At 35.2% G+C, this 6,146-nt stretch overlaps 1 pseudogene; it reads right to left on the bottom strand.

The window, feature by feature from the left end:
* Positions 1 to 731: 731 nt before the first annotated feature.
* On the bottom strand, positions 732 to 1,538 carry LOC102508597 (annotated as a pseudogene).
* Between the last annotated feature and the right edge of the window lie 4,608 nt (positions 1,539 to 6,146).

The following is a 6,146-nucleotide window of genomic DNA, read 5'->3' as shown; positions in this document are numbered from 1 at the left end:
CTTACAATACAGTGCTCATAAAGTGCAATGCTATTTCCTCTCCCTATGCACATTGCACATACTCCATATTCAAGTATCAAGAATGTCTTGGTTTTTTTCCCCCAGTTTTACTGATAATGTATAATTGACATACGTCATTACAAGTTTCAGATGTACAGCATTAAGGTTTGATTTACATATATTGTGAAATGAATACCACAGTAACATCCGTCATCTCATATAAATAAAGCATTTAGTTAACATCTGTCATCTCATATAAATAAAGAGAAAAGGGGAAAAAATTTTTTCTCCTTGTAATGAAAGCATTTGGGGTTTACTGTCTTAATAGTTTTCCTATATATCTTATGGCAGTGGTAACTAGTCATGTTGTATATTACATCCTGAGTACTTATTTATCTTATAATTGAAAATTGGTACCTTTTGACCACCTTCCTCCAGTGCTTCCTCCCCTTACTCCCTGCCTTTGGTCTGATAACCACGAATCTGATCTGTTTTTCTATGAGGTTATTAAAAAAAAAAGATTCTGCATGTAAGTGAGATCTAGTATTTGTCTTTTGTCTGACATATTTCACTTAGTCTCATGCCCTCAGGATCCATCCATGTTGTCAGAATTGAAGAATGCCCAGTTATTTACTACAGCAGCTCAATTTTAAAGCTACCGTGGAATTTGCTACAAATCTGGGTCCTTCAATGTTTTGTGTGGAACGATGCAAATCTATGCTCAGGTTGCCTTAATCAACCTCTTCAACGGTGGGCTCAGAGAAGGCACCACGAGATGGAGTGACTCCACCACCAGGGAAGCCCCCAGGCATTCCTCCCAGACAGCTTGGTAATGATGGGGTTGCAGACTTTATCCACCTTTCTCTGCTGATGTTCAAATTCTTCCCTCTCTGCCGTCTGGTTCTTATTAAGCCAGTTGATGATTTCATTACAACAACTTGTCAAGAATATTATGTTTGTCCTCATCACTGATCTTGCCTTCAAGTTTTTCATCTTCAACAGTTGCTTTCATGTTTAATGCACAAGATTCAAGCAAATTCTTCGAAGAAACCTTGTCCCACTGCTTATCTTCAGCTTTGTACTTCTTAGCTTCCTGGACGATACGCTCGTTGTCTTCCTTATAGAGAAACACCATATTGTTTGAGTAGATTCAGAAAAGACATTTAGCAAGATTCAACACCCATTCATAACATTTCTTGGCAAACTGGGCATCAAAGGGACCTTCTTAACTTGATAAACCAAAAGCCCACAGCAAAGGTCATTCTCAGTGGTTAAACTTTAGAAGCAGTTTCACTGAACTCAGGAATGTGACAAGGACGCCTGTGGTTATTACTGGTATACAGCACTGGGCTAATGGTCCTATCACATGATGTTACCAGAGAACCAAGAAACCAGGAGAGCAGCAGAACTAATGAGGGTATTTGCAAGGTGGCTGGATTCAAGGTCAACATAAAAAAAAAAACAACAATAACATTTCTTTGCATGAAAAATAACCAATTAGAACATGTGTAAAAAAATAAGAGAGAGGGAGAGAGACATATTCATATTAGCAAGATAAATAAGATACTTAGACATGAAATGCAAACTCCTGTTTAAAAGCTATATAAATACATTTAAAGGACACATAAGAACTGAATAAATCATGTTTATGGAAGAGAAGACTCAGTAATCTCAAAATGGCAATTCTGCCCAAATTGATCTATAAATTCAATGAGACTCTAACAAAGATTCCTAATAGGTTTTTCCACACTTTTTAAATTGAAGTATAGTCGATGTGCAATATTATATAAAGTGTATAATATAGTGATTCACAATTTTTAAATGTTATACTCCATTTATAGTTATTATAAAATATTGGCTATATTCCCCATGTTGTACAGTATATCCTTGTAGCTTATTTATACATAATAGTTTGTACCTCATAATCACCTACTTTATATTGCCCCTCCCCACTTCCCTCTCCCCATTGGTAACCACTAATTTGTTCTCTATATCTGTGAGACTATTCTTTGTTATATTCACTAGTTTATTGTATTTTTCAGATTCCACATATAAATGAAATCATACAGTATCCTAATAGATTTTTTTTGACCCTTGGACAAATACTTCTTAAATTCATATAGAAGAGGAACAAAAGTGACAATCCAAACCCACCTCTGAAAAAGAACAATAAGGACCAGAAGTCAAGGCAATTTGTGTCTAGCATAATTACAGTGGTGGCCATCAATGCAGGAATAGACAAACAGACCAGAGAAACAAAACAGGTTGCCTGTAAACAGAGAGCTCAAGTACTATGAGATCTTGGTATATGGTACATGCGGTCTCACTAATTAGTGAGGAAAGGAGGATATTTGATGAGTGGTAGTAGGAAAATTTTTTTTTGTAAAAAGATATAAACAAATCCCTATCCCAGGCCACACGCAGAAAGCACATTACAGGTGAATTAAAGATCGGAGCATGAAAACAAAACTTTAAAACTATTAGAAAGTATTTCTTTCAAAAATACAAAAAAGGAGAAAAACAATACATTTAACATCAAAATATAAAACTTTCTTAATATAAAGGTCACTGTGTAGACTAAAAGACAACAGTCTAAGAGAAAAAAAGTGAAATATGTATGACAGATGTGTCTTAGTTATTAGACAAGCAAGACTTGTGAAATAATCAAAAGATAGCTTTTTCAGTATTTTGCTCCTACTTTCCTTTAAAAGTTACAATCGGTGATCTTTTCCTCTCCTAGATTTAAAAACAAACAAACAAACAAACAAACAAAACTCTGGCAGATCCAAGAATTTTCCCTCATTCTTTTTTTAAATTCTTTTTAAAGTTTAAGAATAGTTGATTTACAGTGTTGTGTTAGTTTCTGGTGTACAGCAAAGTGATTCAGATATATATATATATATATATATATATATATTCTTTTTCAGATTTTTTTCCATTATAATATATTATAAGATATTGAATATAATCCCCTGTGCTATACAGTAGGCCCTTGTTATTTATCTATTTTATATATAGTAGTGTGTAACTGCTAATCCCAAACTCCTAATTTATCCCTCTTCCCCTTTCCCCTTTGGTAACTATAAATTTGTTTTCTATGTCTGTGAGTATTTCTTTTTGGTAAATAAGTTCATTTGTGTCACTTTTTAGATTCCACACAGAAGTGATATTATATGATGTCTGTATTTCTCTGTCTGACTTACTTTACTTGATATGATAATTTCTAGGTGCATCCATGTTGCTGCAAATGGCATTATTTCATTCTTTTTTTATGGCTGAGTAATATTCTATTGTATGTGTATATATCACATCTTTATCCGTTCATCTATTGATGGACACTTAGGTTGCTTCCATGTCTTGGCTATTGTAAATAGTGCTGCTATGAACAGTGGGGTGCATGTATCTTTTCAAATTAGAGTTTCCTTTGGCTATATGCCCAGGAGTGGGATTGCTGGATCATATGGTAATTCTTTTTTTTTTTTTTTTTTTCAGTTTTTTTAAGAAACTGCCGTATGATTCTCCATAGTGGCTGCAACAATTTACATTCCCATCAACAGTATAGAAGGGACCCCTTTTCTCCACACTGTCTTCAGCATTTATTTTTTGCAAACGTTTTGATGATGGCCATTTTGACTGGTGTGAGGTGATACCTCATTGTAGTTTTGACTTGCATTTCTCTAATAATTAGTGATGTTGAGCATCTTTTCATATGCCTGTTGATCATCTGTATGTCTTCTTTGGAGGAATATCTATTTATGTCTTCTGCCTATTTTTTGATTGAGCTGTTTGGGTTTTTTTGATGTTGAGCTGTATGAGCTGTTTGTATATTTTGGAAATTAAGCCCTTGTCAGTCACATCATTTGCAAATATTTTCTCCCATTTTGTAGATTGTCTTTTTGTTTGTTTTTTTAATTTATTTTTTAATTTACTTTTTTATTGAAGTATAGTCAGTTTACAATGTTGTGTCAATTTCTAGTGTACAGCACAATGCTTCAGTCATACATAAATATACATATATTTGTTTTCATATTCTTTTTCACTGTAAGCTGTTTTGTTTTTTATTTCCTTTGCTATGCAAAAGCTTTTATGTTTGATAAGGTCCCACTTGTTAATTTCTGCTTTTATTTCTTTTGCCTGGGTAGACTGCCCTAGGAGAACATTGCTATGATTTATATCAGAGAATGTTTTGCCCATGTTCTCTCCTAGGAATTTTATGGTGCCATGTTTTATATTTAAGTCTTTAAGCCATTTTGGGTTTATTTTTGTATATGGTGTAAGGGAGCATCCTAACTCATTGATTTATATGCAGCTGTCCAACTTTCCCAACACTACTTGCTGAAGACACTGTCTTTTCTCCATTGTATATTCTTGCCTCCTTTGTCGAAGATTAATTGACAATAGGTGTGTGGGTTTATTTCTGGGCTCTCTGTACTGTTCCATTGATCCATTTGTCTGTCTCTGTGCCAATACCATGCTGTTTTGATTACTGTAGCTTTGTAGTATTGTCTGAAGTCTGGACTGCCTCCAGCTTTGTTCATTTTCCTCAGTATTGTTTGGCAATTCTGGGTCTTTTGTGGTTCCATATAAATTACAGTATTATTTGTTCTAGTTCTGTGAAAAGTGACGTGGGTAATCTGATAGGGATCACATTAAATCTGTAAATTGCTTTGGGTAGCATGGCCATTTTAATAATACTAATTCCTCCAATCCAAGAGCATGAGATATCTTTCCACTTCTTTGAATCATCTTCAGTTTTCTTTATCAGTGTTTTATAGTTCTCAGCATGTAAGTCTTTCACCTCTTTGGTTAGGTTTATTCCTAAGTTTTTTTTTTTTTTTGATACAATTTTAAAAGGGATTGTTATTTTACTTTCCCTTTCTGATATTTCATTGTTAGTGTAAAGAAATGCATCAGATTTCTGTCTCCCTCCTTTAAGTGAGTATATTGTTCACAGTGCCATGTGCCAGTAATTCCTTTTCCATTTCTCATGGGATCTCTGGATCTAATGCAGGTCCTAGTGCAAGCAGGACTCCTGGATGTCTGTCTTGTTGGCCCCAAGTCCCCAGAATGAGCCCCCTTTACCCCTCTATCTCCCGTCTTTGTGTGCATGTCTACAGCTTGTTGGCATCTTGTGGATACCCTCATTTACAGAGCAGAAAGGATAAACCTATTGTTGCAAATTGTATTGTTCCAAGACCATTTCAGAATTAATAATCAGATTACATGTGTCCAAAATACCCAGTGCTTTAAATTGTAATGGGGTTTCCTTTGGAAGCAGCTGCTACGTTTTGTGGATTCTTTTCCTGTGTTCTTTGTCCCTAAAGGATTGTCTTCTGTTATAAGTTTATTTATTTAATTTGGAAGGTTATACTAATTATTAAAACCATCCTGAGTCTTCCAAAATGTGTGTCTCAAAACTCATTTTAGAACTTAGATTTGTTATGGGTGGCAGAGCCAAATCCCCATTCCCAGGGCATTTCCTGAGGGACTGTCATCTCACCTCTGGCTAGACTAGGAGACTGGATGCCCAGAAGATAGGGCTGAGCAAAATGATGAATGATGGGGGCAGCCATGGCAAAAAACACTGATCTCAGAGTCCAACTCCAAAGTGTTATTATCTTGCCTTGATTTTAAAGACAATGCCTGCCCGTTAAAGTTGGTGTGAGAATTAAATGACGGGAGACGTATAAAAGTGAACTATAGACTCTTAAAACGGCTGTAAAAATGTAGGATTTTCTAATATATAGCACAGTTGGCCACTTTTCTTAAAATTAGATTCTCTTTTTTCCCCCATTATTAGATGAATTCAGATTTATGAAAGAGCTTTGAAAATACAAGCAATCCGAAAGTCCTGCTCTGCAGAGCAACCACATAACACTATGTCTGTTGTTTGGTCATTGTCCTCTGCAAAGGCTTGTGCTTGTTTTTCTCATCCTGTTGTAAAGCTGTTGTGTGTCACCTTGATAGCTGGTATCACAAGACTTTCTCACAGTGTTTCAGTCTTTGTACACCTATTTCTTCTTTTTAATTTTTTGATTATGTAAACTGTGATTCCAAAGTTAAAACTCTATAATTGATGTCCATACATATAAGCATCCATCCCTTTTCTCTCCCATCCTGTTCCCTCCTTCCCACTGGGGGTAACT

The sequence above is a fragment of the Camelus ferus genome, chromosome 15 (genome assembly GCF_009834535.1).
Source record: "Camelus ferus isolate YT-003-E chromosome 15, BCGSAC_Cfer_1.0, whole genome shotgun sequence".
NCBI classification, from domain to species: Eukaryota; Metazoa; Chordata; class Mammalia; order Artiodactyla; family Camelidae; genus Camelus; species Camelus ferus.
This window is presented reverse-complemented; position numbering and strand designations above follow the sequence as displayed.